We start from the raw sequence: 14,629 nt of genomic DNA, 5'->3' as shown, positions 1-14,629 counted from the left end.
GTAGGAAAAAAAAATTAATAAAATGAAGGAAATGAGAAATTACAGGTAATACATTTAAGTATGATTTTTATATACAAACAATTTCTAAGTAGTCTAAATAAAGGATCTAAAGACTCAAAGGAAAGGGCTTGGCCCTAAATCAAAGTTTTGGTGAATAAAAATACATACATGTTTTAAAGATAAAATAAACGGGCCGGGTGCAAGTGGCTCACGCCTGTAATACCAGCACTTTGGGAGGCTGAGGCGGGCAGATCACAAAGTCAGGAGTTGGAGACCAGCCTGGCCAACATGGTGAAACCCCGTCTCTACTAAAAATACAAAAATTGGCCAGGCGTGGTGATGGGCACCTGTAATCCTAGCTACTAGGGAAGCTGAGGCAGGAGAATGGCTTGAACCCGGGAGGCGGAGTTTGCAGTGAGCCGAGATCATGCCACTGCACTCCAGCCTGGGCAACAGAGCAAGGCTCTGTCTCAAAAAAAAAAAAAAAAAAAAAAAAAAGATAAAAGATATGATTTGGCTGGGCACAGTGTCTCACGCCTGTAATCCCAGCACTTTGGGAGGCCGAGGTGGGTGGATCACGAGGTCAGGAGTTCAAAACCAGCCTGGCCAACATGGTGAAACCCCATCTCTACTAAAAATACAAAAATTAGCCGGGCGTGATGGCAGTCACCTGTGATCCCAGCTACTTGGGAGGCTGAGGCAGAGAATTGCTCGAACCCAGGAGGCAGAGGTTGCAGTGAGCCGAGATCGCACCACTGCACTCCAGCCTGGGCGACAGAGTGAGACTCTGTCTCGAAAATAAATAAATAAATAAAAATGATTTAAGACATGTATTTTTTTTTTTTAGATTTCCAACTTTTATCTGATTTTTTTTTATTAACTACTAATACTGAGTGCGCTGCCTAAGAGGGCCATTAGGAACTCGATGGTAACAAATGTAGGGCAGTCACCTTCTCATTCCACCAAGCCCCAAGATTCTCTGGGGCCTGCCCTTGGAGGGAGGTTAGGAGTTCTAGCAACAGTCCGATCTCCAGTTGCCAAGGCAGAGAATTCGGTTTCCCATGGCTGGGCACTCTGGGCTCCCTTGGGCAGGCCAGTTCTGTGGCTTCCCCGGCCTCTTTTCCTTGTGCAGGTCAGAGGGCCCAGCCTCTGCATCTCTGCCTCTGCCAGGCCCAACCAGGGGCCCCCTGAGAGGTTTAATGCCCATGGTAGTGGGGTGGGGGGAACAAGATAGTGGGGCTTCGTGACCCTGTGTTCTAGAGCCTGCCCTCCTGTCCCCTAGGTGGGCAGGAGGCCCTGGCTGGCGACAGTCGATGGGGCGGACTCTGGACTCCTTATCTCCTGGCATTTCACCAGCCCACCAGCCTGGAGGTCAGAGAAGCCCCACTGCAGACACCCGGTGAGTCCCGGCTGGGCTGAGCAGCAGGCCCCTTCCCTGCTCACTCCCCAGCCTCCCATGTCTCCAGGGAGTCTGGAAAGAGTAAGAGACTTCTCCAGAAGAAACTAACACCCCCTCCCTCAAAAAGCACAGGGACAAATGGCCCCTTCCTCTTCTAGTTTCCAAGCAAAGACTGGAGGTGTCAGCAATTTCATAATCACATTTAGGATCAAAAACAGAACCCTTCTTTGGTCTTCTCCATCAAGTCTCTTGGCCACTGGCAACCAATTCACCTCCCTGGATCCAGTTTCTTTCACTGTAAAATAAAGGGGCTGGACTCCAAGATCACCAAAGTCCCCCGGTCAACATTCCATGGTTCTGGGGCTCAACAACATGGTGGAGCATTACCTTGGCCAGGTCAGGTGCAGGCAGGCTATTATCCTGACACAGTGGGGAGAGGGAGGTCCTGGTTCCCAGGCACGCACAATCTATTCACAACACTACTGTGTAAACCGCACGATTCTGCAAATATTGGACAGGGATTGAGTTCCCTCTTGGAATAGTGCAGGGTGTGAGCAGGTAAGGAAGGAGGAAGAAGGTAAGCAGAGTTTAAAAACAGAACCAGTCCTGTGAGTGATATATACCCTACACACACGCACACACACATGTGCACACACGTGCACACACACACAAGCACACATGCACCACCCAGGCACACACAGGCATTGTTACTCCTTCCTACCATCAGCCCAGAGAAGGAGCACTTCTTCTCTGAAGAAATCAGAGTAGCTCCCAGAACCAAAGGTAGAAAAAAGTTTGTTTTCCCTAAGATTGCCCAATTGATCTGTGGGACTATCCCTGGCAGGCCACAGAAAAGTGTCCTTCCCAGAAGGGCAGGGAAATTGCATCCATGTTGCCAAGGAAGAGATGAATCAACCCTATGCCTGGGCTCACACCATTCCTACAACCCAACCCAACTATCAGCCTCTGGGACCCCTAAATAACCCACTCCACCCCACAAAAATTATGACGATGAGAATGATGACAAGCAGCCCTCTACTATATTCCAGGTAAAATCACGACATCCTGCAAGCTGGTGAGAACAGAAGTTAAGAAATTTCTCACTGCTGGAGAGTGACGGGGCCAGGAATTGAACAGAGACCCACCTATCTCAAAAGGCCAGAATTATTCCGGCCTTTCAAGGATGCCCGCTCTCTGAACTGAACTGTGCACAGCACAGAGGCTTCTCTCGTGTTGCTATCTTGTTCTTCATCCGTGGATGCTGTTTCTCCCCTAAGAGTCTGCACTGGAAGGGTGGGAGCCAGGCCTTCTGCGTGCACCCGCCACGGTGGCCACTGCAGAGCCCAGCACAGACCAGGCAATGTACATCCACAGGCTAAGAGTCCCAGAGCCCAAAATTCTTACTCTGGCCTAAATTACAAGGCCAATGATGCAACTGCCCCAGCCCCCAAGTCCTCAAGTCAGTGAGTTCCTCTAGCCTCTGCACTGGCTGGCCAGCTGTCAGTCAAAACCTGGATGGTATCTCCCGCTCAGCACTGCCCTCCCTCAAGGCTCCAGAGGCCAGATGAGTAACAAATGATAAATTAAGCAAGAACTTGCTTTTGGCCTGCCCTTTGGGAAGAGACAGTATCCAGAGGACCCCCTTCCACTGTCTGGTGCCCTCTAGTCTTACCTGCAAACCAACCCCAGCAAGAGGACCACTTGCCTATCTCCTGGCTACCACACAGGTGATGGGAAACTCACCTCTCTGAGCCTCCACCAGGAAAAGGAACATGTGGCTTTTAATTCCAGCTGCTAAGTTATGATTCTGGACATCCCTTCTCTTGCTTTACGAAGGATGCATATCCTTGGGGTGGCTCCATGGGGCTCTGGGGTCTGGACTTCGCTTTTCAGGAGCTGCGTCCCAGGGGATGTGCATCCAAGGATGTATATGGACAAGTTCTGGTCCATATTTAGGACTTGTGTTTTAAGAGGTAAGGATAGGCCGGGCGCGGTGGCTCACGCCTGTAATCTCAGCACTCTGGGAGGCTGAGGCGGGCAGATCACAAGGTCAGGAGATCGAGACCATCCTGGCTAACACGGTGAAACCCCGTCTCTACTAAAAATACAAAAAATTAGCCGGGCATGGTGGCACGCGCCTGTAGTCCCAGCTACTCGGGAGGCTGAGGCAGGAGAGTCTCTTGAACCCGGGAGGCGGAGGTTGCAGTGGGCCGAGATCGCGCCACTGCACTCTAGCGTGGGCAACAGAGCCAGACTCCGTCTCAAAAAAAAAAAAAAAAAAAAAAAGAGGTAAGGATTACGGAATTGTATACGCTGTGGATAAGGAGATCTACTCTGGCCGTGTTACTGACCTGACCCTCCCAAGGTCACAGGGCCGGTTAAGAGCAGAGCAGGGACAGAGGCCAGGGCTAACTCCCAGGCCACTCCTTGGCAGGAGCACAGCCGTCCCAATGGCCTGGGGCTCCTAGGAGAGGGCCACTAAAGCCATAAACCCAAACCAGGCTTGCTCCAGGAAGAAGGGTCAGGTCAAAGCTGCTTCTACCCCCACGCTTCCATTCGGGCCACAAGAGAGCACTTAGCCACTCCCTAAATTGTGTCCGGAGTCCTCCTGTACAGCCAAGCCCTTTAACTGTTTAGAGAAGCCTGTCTTTGGAACCCAGGCCCTGGCAAGCACCAGATCCTCAAAAGTGAACCCCCAGTCCAGAGCTGAGGAAATTTTCCCGGCTCAACTGGACCTCAGGATCAGATGATGAAACTGCTCGGATGGTGACTTTGTCCCACTGCCCTCACCCACCAAGAGGGGGCAGCCTGAACCCGACCACCTAACTTGGTCTTTAAGGACCAAAAATAGACAGAAAGCCATCCTCGTGGGCAAGCCAGGTTGGAGATTCGCTCAGCCGCAAGATTGGGTACATGTATCTTCAGAGGGGAGATGGACCGGCGGGGGCCCGGGGACGCAGCTCCTGAAAAGCAAGGTCCAGACCCCAGAGCCCCATAGAGCCGCCCCAAGAGCCGCCCCTCGGATTGGCCACCTACTGTCTGCGTTCTGCGTCCGTGTCCGCGTCAGGGCTCCGGTAGCCTGGCTCAGCCTTCGGCGCGGCGACCCACGCTCTGTGCACCCTTCTGCGGCTCTAGCATCCCGCACCCTCCAGGCGTACGGGCCGCGCCTTGACCTCTCCCCTCGCCAGCGCGGCACCGCGGCCAGGTGCAGCCTCCACCCAGACGTCCGGGCGTGCGCCGGTGCCCGGGAGCGGTGGCCTGGGAGCGGCGCCCGGTCCTCGGCGCAGGGCTGTCCCCGCCCCCACCCACTGCCCCAGCCTGGGGTGCGCGGCTCCTCCGCCGCTGCCCATCCCGCGGCCCTTGGCGTCCCCGCCCTCACCTGGCGCTCGGAGGCGGCCTCGGCCCCGCGCAGCCTCACCGCAAGGTCCCAGGCGGCCGGCGGCGGCAGAAGCAGCTCAGCCGGTGCGTCCGCGTAGACACGCGCGCCGACCCCCCTCACTGCGCCCGGGCCCCGGCACCGCGCGCATGCCCGGCTATATACCCGGCGCGTCAGCGGCCGGACCCGCCCCCGGCCCGCCCCGCTGGCCCCGGGGCTGCCACGTGGGGCGGGCAGGCTGGGGACCTGGCCAGCCTGCGCCCTCCTGCGCCTCGCGGCCCTGGCTGTGGTCGGCGCCCGCTCCCACCCTTCATCCGGCCGTGACTCCCGAGGACCGGCAGGCTCCTCCTGCCTCCGGAAACCTCCCGTGAAGACCTGCTCCCCGGGCGCGGGAAGCTCTCACCGCCTAGCCTCCACCCCACACCCCCTGGAGGAGAGTCCTACCCACTCTATTTGAATGTGATTTTACCACTTCTGGTTCACCCAAAAAGCTTTTCTCTTCCCTCCCCAGTTCGGAAAGGTACTTCAGAAGGGGACGTGCCCTTAGATGGTGTTTCTTCTGTATACTTCCACCAGCCAAAAGAACCAAAATTTCCTGGTCGAGTTCCAAATAAACCATATTATATTCACTTTTCAGACTTGATGCCGCACCGCTTCCCACAATGATCAGACGCCTAAAGAACCCTACTAACCCAAAGTTGGGAGAAATGTTAATTTGGGGGTGAAGAACGTCCGAGGAGACTCTTCCTGTGTGGGACAGTCCCATTGAGATGTATATCAGGCCTGGGAAATGTAGATTTCTTGAGAAAATAAACCACCTTTTCGACTCCCATTGTTCTGTTCTGCAGGACATCAGGACTATTTCCTCTATGAGCTGAGCCCACTGCCACCTGGGCCTTGGGGGGCTCGGAGGAAGGGCTTTCTAGCCCAACTGTTGCGGCTTAGTACTTTCTAGCCCAACTGTTGCGGCTTAGTGACTGGTCCCCAGACGGCACTGAATTTGCGCAGGGAAGGGGGCAACATCCCACCCTCTGCAGGTCTTGCGGGGAGGACCCCCGTGATGGCGGCGCTAAGGAGAAAAGGAAAGCAGACAGTCGCTGGAGCCGGTGGCAAGAACTCAGCAGCTTGCTCTTCGCCAGGCTAGAGGGGGTCAGATTCTTCATATTACTTTTGAAGAGTCTAGCTGGGCCCCGGGCGTTTCTAAAATTCATTTATCCTCAGCCCGTAATTACAGTGCTGCAGTGGGTATGGGAGCAGGGTGATATTCCTCTCATTTATTTTCCAAGTGATTTCAAAGTAATGATATCTCTTGCACAATTTCCCTCAGAGCCCCTTCATCTTTGTAATAACCCTATTTCTCTCTTGGTTAAACTCGGTGCTTTCCAGACATTATGTCATCCGTTTGGGACTCTCATCCCATTGTAGTGGGCTGTCAGAAAGGGGCCAGTCCCCACCACACCTTTTGTTGAAGCACTGAAAAAGGAGTGAGAAGCCCACCCAGAGATAAAGTGAAATAAGCATGCTTCCAACACACAGAGCTCTGAAGGGTATGAAGCCCATAAACAAATATCCTAATGGAGTGTTAATCTCTTAAAACCAAAGCTGGAGAGCAATCCCATGGCTTTTCCAGGCAAGTTGTCAATACTGTCCACAGGAGAACTAGGCACCCTTCAATGAGATTGCTCCGCAGAGAGCGGGCAGGACCAGACACCCCACCACCGGGCCTATCATGGCGTTCACACTTGTTTTCAACCACACTAAAGGTGGAGCTGTCAAAGTCCACATAGGCAAGCAGAGCTGATAAGCTATCAGTAATCCATTAGGGAATACAATTAATTATTAACAAAAGGTCTGAACTCTCCATATCTACCCACACACAAAATTCTTTAGGCATCTCCTAAATCCTTCCTTGTTGCTGGGTAGTTCTCAGTTTCTCATTCCTGGTGCCAGGCTTGGAGGCCCACTTCTCTCCGCTCTCCACTTTTTTTTTTTTTTTTTTTTTTGAGACAGAGTCTCACTCTGTAGCCCAGGCTGGAGTGCAGTGGTGCAATCTCGGCTCACTGTAACCTCCCCCTCCCAGGTTCAAGTGGTTCTCTTGCCACAGCCTCCTGAGTAGCTGGGATTACAGGAGCCCACCACCCTGCCTGGCTAATATTTGTATTTTTACTAGAGACAAGGTTTCACCATGTAGGCCACGCTGATCTCCAACTCCAAGCTCAAATGATCTGCCCACCTCGGCCTCCCAAAGTGCTGAGATTACAGGTGTGAGCCACTGCGACCGGCCTCTGCTCTCCACTTTTTCCTCTCATTACCCATTTTCACTTGTCAAAATTCTAACTCTCCAAAGTCACCTCTCGTCTGCAAGCTTCTGGATTTTTCTGAAGCATGTTTGAACTACCTTTTCATATTTTTTTATTGTAACCCACATTAAAAACATTTAACACTGCAACTCCAATATAAATAACAATATAGCAAACAAAAATTTCACAAAATATCCATAAAGATATGCACTGCAATATTTTGTTATACTTCAATTTTTTTTTAAAAAGTGATAACAAACCCACTAAGTTGACTTCATGACCATTATTAGGTTGTGATCCACAGAATTAAAACTTTATATGGTTTATGGTACTTACATTTTTTCCCTTAAAATTATTTCACTTTAATCTCCAACCTTATTAGACCTTAATCTGCCTTGATTACATGAGATTTCCCTATATACCTGTATCTCCTAATGTAACATCTTACATATAACAGAGTCTCAATAAATATTTGCTGGATGAATGAACGGGCTGGCTCACTAAAAGTTTGGTGTTGGGCAATATTTAAGGGAACTTAGCACAAAAATCTGACATTTTCATTGCTACTGTTTTTCTTCTGACAAGACACCACAGCTACCTGCCAAAAGATACATAGCCAGATTTCCCGTAGCTGAGGTGAATAGAACAGCCTTGGGAAATAAGCCAGAGAAATGAGATTCCAGCCCTGATTGTGCAGACAGTGGGCTGGGGACTCCAGATGAAAGCCCTCTGTGCGGTTTGTGGTGACAAGGTAAGCAACTTGCTCATGTGGATGAGGTAAAAATCCCTCTGCACCCCAGGTCTTAAGCCAGCTTTTCATTTTTCTTTTTTTTGAGATGGAGTTTCACTCTTGTTGCCCAGGCTGGAGTGCAATGGCGTGATCTTGGCTCACTGCAACCTCCACCTCCCGGGTTCAAATGATTCTCCTGCTTCAACCTCCCAAGTAGCTGTGATTACAGGTGCATGCCATCACTCCTGGCTAATTTTTGTATTTTTAGTAGAGAGGGGGTTTCGCCATGTTGACCAGGCTGGTCTCAAACTCCTGACCTCAGGCAATCCGCCCACCTCGGCCCCGCGAAGGGCTGGGATTATAGGCGTGAGCCAGCATGCCGGCCTTAGGCCCACTTTTCTTACCGTCTGTCTGGAGGTCAGTGACCAGATTTCTCTGGTGCTTTATTGGGGAAAAATGAATTTTCTGTTTTGGGATGGCTTAACAAATTTAAGAGGATTGGAAGGAATGTGAAGTTTCCATTCAACTCAAAATCATGTCAGAGGACTCAAGTTCTAGCTCCCTACATTGTCAGCTGAAAGAGAACAGCTTTAGAGGCCTCAATTGTTCATTTCTGTTGTCATCTGATGATTTTGACACACAAAAAAAGACAACTGGGAAAAATACTTGGTTTAGTAAGCTATAGAAATCTGTGCATTTTAGCTAAGTTGTCTAATTTTTTGGCAAACAACTGTTCATAGTATTCCCTTACAATATCTTTTTTTAATTCCCTGTAAGTTTGGTAGTAATATGCCCTCTTTCATTCCTGATTTTAGTAATTTGTGTCTTTTTTCTCTGTCGTTCTAGCTAAAGGTTTGCCCATTTTGCTAATATTTTCAAAGAACCAACTTGTTTTGTTGATTTTCTCTATTGGTTTTCTGTTCTTCATTTCATTAATTTCTGTCCTGATCTTTATTTTTAAAATATTATTTTTGCCCTCACCTGTGAATGAGTGTTTAGTTGGGAATACAATTCCAACTTTACAATTGCATCTTTTTTTTTTTCTTTTTTTGAGACGGAGTCTTGCTCTGTTACCCAGGCTGGAGTGCAGTGGCTCAACCTCGGCTCACTGCGACCTCTGCCTCCTGGGTTCAAGTGATTCTTCTGCCTCAGCCTCCTGAATAGCTGGGATTACAGGTGCACGCCACCACGCCCGGCTAATTTTTGTATTTTTAGTAGAGACGGGGTTTCACCATGTTGGCCAGGCTGGTCTCAAACTCCTGACCTCAGGTGATCTGCCCACCTTGGCCTCCCAAAGTTCTGGGATTACAGGCACGTGCCACTGAGCCTGGCCTACGGTTGCATTTTAAAATTTCTCTTCCTCTTGTCTTAAGGCATCTATTGTGGTTCAGGAAGTGTATGCTGGTGGTTTGACTAACTTTCTTTGTAAGCAATCTCTTCAACTTCTGGTTGGTTTTGTTTAATTGACAAATAATAATTGTACATATTTACGGCATACAATGTGATGTCTGGATACCTGTACACATTGTGGAATGATCAGATCTGGGTAATTATCATATCTATCATCTCAAATATATATATATTATATATACATATTCTTTTTTGCCTTGTCTTTGTCAGGCTATTACTTTTTTAAAAAAAAAAATCATTCCTTTGTAGTGGGAACATTTAAAATTCTTTTCACTATTTTAAAATATACAGTATTAACTATAGTCACCATGCTGTGCAACGGAACACTAGAACTTATTCTTCCTAACTGCAACTTTATACCCATTGACCAATGTCTCCCCTTTTCCCTGTCAACCTCCCTCTACCCCCACCGAGTATCTGGTAACTCCCTTTCTACTCTCTACTTCTGTAAGTTTGACTTTTTTAGATTCTACATATAAGTGAGATCAGATGGTATTTGTCTCGCTATGCCTGGCTTATTTCACTTAACATAATGTTCTCTAAGTTCATTCAGGTTGTCATGAGTGACAGAATGTCCTGTTTTTGATTTAAAGCTGAATAGTATTCCATTGTGTAAATGTACCACATTTTAAAAATCCATTCATCCATTGATGGGCACTTAGGTTGTTTCCATATCTTCGCTATTGTGAACAGTACTGCAATGAACATGTGAGTGCACATATCTCTTCGGCATACTGATTTCTTTCTTCTTTTTGGAGACAGAGACTAGCTCTGTCGCCCAGGCTGAAGTGCAGTGACACCATCTCGGCTCATTGCAACCTCTGCCTCCAGGGTTCAAGCGATTCTCATGCCTCAGCCACCCGAATAGCTGGGATTACAGGCGTGCCACACCGCATGCAGCTAATTTTTGTATTTTTAGTAGAGACAGGTTTTCACCAGGTTGGCCAGGCTGGTTTGGAACTCCTGGCCTCCAGTGATCCACCCTCCATGGCCTCCCAAAGTGCTGGGATTGCAGGTGTGAGCCACCATGCCCTGCCCAGCATACTGATTTCAATTCCTTTGGGTATATACCCAGTAGTGGAATTGCTGGATCATATCTGGCTGTTTTGTTTTCACAATTCTGTCTTTCATGTTCTGCAGTTTCACTATAGTTTATCTAGCAATGGATATGCTTTTCTTTTATTTTTTTGAGGCAGAGTTTTGCTCTTGTTGCCCAGGCTAGAGTGCAATGGAGCAATCTTGGCTCACCATAACCTCCGCCTCCCGGGTTCAAGCAATTCTCCTGCCTCAGCCTCCCGAGTAGCTGGGATTACAGGCATGCGCCACCACGCCTGGCTAATTTTGTATTTTTGGTAGAGATGGGGTTTCTCCATGTTGGTCAGGCTGGTCTCGAACTCCTGACCTCAGATGATCTGCCCGCCACGGCCTCCCAAAGTGCTGGGATTACAGGCGTGAGCCACCGCGCCCGGCCAGATATGTTTTCTTTATCCCCAGTACGCTTCTTCAGTTAGATGATTCTTTTTTTTTTTTTTTTTTTTTTTTTTTGAGATAAGGTCTCATTCTGTCACCCAGGCTGGAGTGCAGTGGTGTGATCACAGCTCACTGCATCCCCAACCTCCTGGCCTCAAGTGATCCTCCCACCTTAGCCTCCTGAGTACCTGGGATACAGGCATGTGCCACCATGCCTAATTTTTTATTTCTTTTGTAGAGACAGGGTTTCACCATGTTGCCCATGCTGGTCTAAAACTCCTGAGCTCAAGTGATCTACCCAACTTGGCCTCCCAAAGTGCTGGGATTACAGGTATAAGCCACCACACTGGCACATATCTTTCAATCTGGAAAATTCTCTGTCTTTGCATCTTCCATATTGTGTGCCACCCATTCCTTCTATTTTAACCTGCAGGAACTTTTCTCAGACACATGTTGGACCTGCTCATTCTCTCTGGTCTCTTCTCTTCCATAGGTCCTATTTATACCTCTTTGTGCTGCAATCTAATGGACCGCATTGGTTTCCACAAGGCTCTGGAGCTTTCACCAGTCTGGGCCAATCTTTATGTTAATTTTTCAGCTTGTGGCCCTTCAGCATGCTGGTAACAAAAATTCAGGCTACACACATCTGTATGTGGCCCAGGTTTGGGAATTTTTCATGGATGTCTTTTTCGCCCTATCCATTTCCCTGGTCAAACACCACATTTCCCTGCGGCTGCCCCAGCATGATTGGCAGGGGTTCTCTAGTCCCCTTCCAGCTTCCAGCTCTCTTCATGCAGGAGACTCAGCTGTAGCAATCCTGCACTTCGCAGGGGCTCAGGCTGTATGTGTCCTGGCCCTACCTGGAATGAAACCAGAATCCTGGGAGCTGTGCTAGTACCACTCAGCTTCCCTTTCCTTCTTGTAACAAATATTAACCTTCCTCCCTCCCCGACTCCCCTCTCTTTTCTTCCCTGGTAAGTTTGTTATAGCTGATAAACCTACACTGACATATTACCCAGAGTCCATAGTTTACATCAGGGTTCACTCTTGGTGTACATTCCGTGGGATCAGACAGATTCATAATGACATGTATTCACCATTACAGCATCACAGTGAATAGTTCCGCTGCCCTAAAAATCCTTTGTTTCTGCCCATTCATCTCTCATCTCTCTCTCCACAACTGCTGATCCTTTTTTTTCTGAGATGGAGTTTTGCTCGTCGCCCATGCTGGAGTGCAATGGCGTGATCTCAGCTCACTGCAACCTCTGCCTCCTGCCTCAAGCGATTCTCCTGCCTCAGCTTCCCGAGTAGCAGGGATTACAGGTGCCCGCCACCACACCCAGCTAATTTTTGTACTTTTAGTAGAGACGGGGTTTTACCATGTTGGCCAGGCTGGTCTCAAACTCCTGACCTCATGATCCGCCCACCTCGGCCTCCCAAAGTGCTGGGATTGTAGATGTGAGCCACTGCACCCAACCAAACTGCTGATCCTTTTACTATCTCCACAGTTTTGCCTTTTCCAGAATGTTATACATTGGAGTCATATATAGCCTTTCCACATTGGCTTTTTCCAATTTAGTAATATACATTTAAGTTCCTCTGTGTCTTTCCATGACTTGATAGCTCATTTCCTTTTAGTGCTCAATAATATTCCACTGTCCAGGTGCAGTTTGTCCATTCATCTACTGAAGCACATCTTGGATGCTTCCAAGTTTTGGAAACGATGAATACAGCTGCTATGAACGTCTGTGTGCAGGCTTTTGTGTGGACATGAGTTTTCATCCCCTTTGGGTAAATAAACACCAAGGAGTATGACTGCTGCTCCATATGATAAGATTATGTATGTTGTTTTGTAATCCTGTTTACTTTTATTAAAAACTCTCTTCTCAAGTGGCTGTACCAGTTCCTGTGGCTCTGCAACCTCACCAGCATATGGTGTGGTTAAGTGTTTTGGATTTTGGCTATTCTACCAGGTATGGAATGGGTACCTTGTTTTAATTTGTGGTTCCCTAAGGAGATATGATGTGGAGCATCTTTTCATACGCTTATTTACCATCTGTGCATCTTTGGCGATGTCTGTACAGGTCTATTGCCGATTTTTTAAAAAACTGACTAGTTTCCTTATTAAGTTTAAAGAGTTCTTTGTATATTTTGGATAACAATCCTTGATCAGATGTGTATTCTGCAAATATTTTCTTTCAGTCTGTGGCTTTTCTTCTCATGCTCTTGATGTTCCTCGTTTTTTGAAAAAAAGAAAACTCTAGGCAGGAAAAGTTACTAAGTAACTCAGCTAACCATAGAGCCAGAAAGAAAAAACAGGGTCTTCTCTAATAATCCCAAACCTCTAGAGAAATTAATTTCAGGCCCAAATTTTAAGGTTTTAAAATATATAATCATTTCTAAAATTCCTTTTTCACACCATTCAACAAAATGCTGCCCAAGTAAAAAGGACCCTGTCACACCGTACAGCAGTCCCTCCTTTCCACGGTTTCATTTTCTGAGGTTTCAGTTGCCCTTGGTCAGCCAAAGTCCAAAACTATTAAATGGAAAATTCCAGAAATTCATGTTATAAATTGCAAACTGTTCTGAGTAGTGTGATGAAACTTCACGTTGTCCCACTCCATCCCCCGGGAACATGAATCATGTCTGTCCAGAGTATCCACACCGGTGATGCTACACATTAGTCACTTAATAGACATCCTGAGTTTCAGATTCAAATAACATAGTACGGTATAGGATTCAGTACTATCTGAGGTTTCAGGCAACCGCTGGGGGTATTCAAATGTATTCCCCATGGATAAGAAAGAGACTACTGCACAGAAATGAGGTTCTTTCTAGAATGAGTTCAGGAAGCACAGAGTTTCTAAATAAATAGGGAAACTGTAGTATTCTAAAGAAACGCAGTGCTTAAGTGAGCAGGTAGGTGCTTTGGGAAGGTACTTAAAATTTTATTTTTAATTTTTTGGATACATAGTGGTACATATTTATGGCATATATGTGATATTCTGATACAAGCATATGATGTGTAAGAATCAAATCAGGGTAACTGGGCTATCACTGCAAACATTTATCTTTTTTTTTCTTTTGAGACAGAATTTTGCTCTGTCACCCAGGCTGGAGTGAGGTGGCACAATCGCGGCTCACTGCAACCTCTGCCTCCTGGGTTCAAGCAATCCTCCTGCTTTAGTCTCCTGAGTAGCTGGGACTATAGGCACACACCACCAAGCCTGGCCAATTTTTGCATTTTGTAGAGTCAAGGTCTTGCCATGTTGCCCAGCTGGTCTTGAAGTCCTGAGCTCAAATGATCCACCCACCTCAGCCTCCCAAAGTGCTGGGATTATAGGTGTGAGCCACGGCACCCGGCTCATTTATCATTTCTTTGTGTTAGGAACATTCCAATTCCACTCCTCTATTTTGAAATGTACAATAAATTTTTGTTAACTATAGTTGCTCTACTGTGCCACTGAACACTACATCTTATTCTTTCTAATGGGATTTTTGTACCCAGGGAAGGTATTTCAATGGTGAAAGACATGCCGTGAGGTATGTGTAAAAAAGGGCAAGCGTTAAAAGAGTGGAGTGGTGGGGAGGCTGCCCTTGCAAGTGGACACACTCTGGCTCTCACTTAGGGTAACAGAAATTGTCTGATGGGAGAAAGAGAGCTAAAAACCACATACACACACACACACACACACACACACACACACACACACACACACACACACACACACACACACAAAGTGCTTCATCTGTCTGAGAAGTGAGGCGGCTACTGTCTTTTTCAATAAGTCTTCTTACCCAGCTGATGATGAAATTACCTGGCTACTAACACTGGAGTTGCATCTTACAAGCAGAGTAATGAGTGTTTCTAGGAAGTGCTGCAGCTCTCTGAAGAAAAAGAGTTACATCAATATAATAATAAACAACATTATTTCAAACACAAC

General features: G+C 47.6%; 1 protein-coding gene across 3 annotated transcripts in view; it reads right to left on the bottom strand.

Annotated features, from left to right (window-relative positions):
- The window catches only part of SLC39A14 (solute carrier family 39 member 14), a 55,668-nt gene extending 50,247 nt beyond the window's left edge, over positions 1-5,421 (bottom strand). Inside the window, exon 1 of one of the 3 annotated variants that reach the window (XM_063726569.1) lies at positions 5,406-5,421. The gene's annotated coding sequence lies outside the window, so the exon portion shown is untranslated. Of the gene's footprint in view, positions 1-4,435; positions 4,596-4,778; positions 4,952-5,405 lie in introns of those variants that run through there. The other 2 variants (XM_002818879.6, XM_002818878.5) reach the window with 2 other exon arrangements.
- Positions 5,422-14,629: the final 9,208 nt, after the last annotated feature.

This window comes from Pongo abelii, chromosome 7, assembly GCF_028885655.2.
Source record: "Pongo abelii isolate AG06213 chromosome 7, NHGRI_mPonAbe1-v2.0_pri, whole genome shotgun sequence".
NCBI lineage: Eukaryota > Metazoa > Chordata > Mammalia > Primates > Hominidae > Pongo > Pongo abelii.
This window is presented reverse-complemented; position numbering and strand designations above follow the sequence as displayed.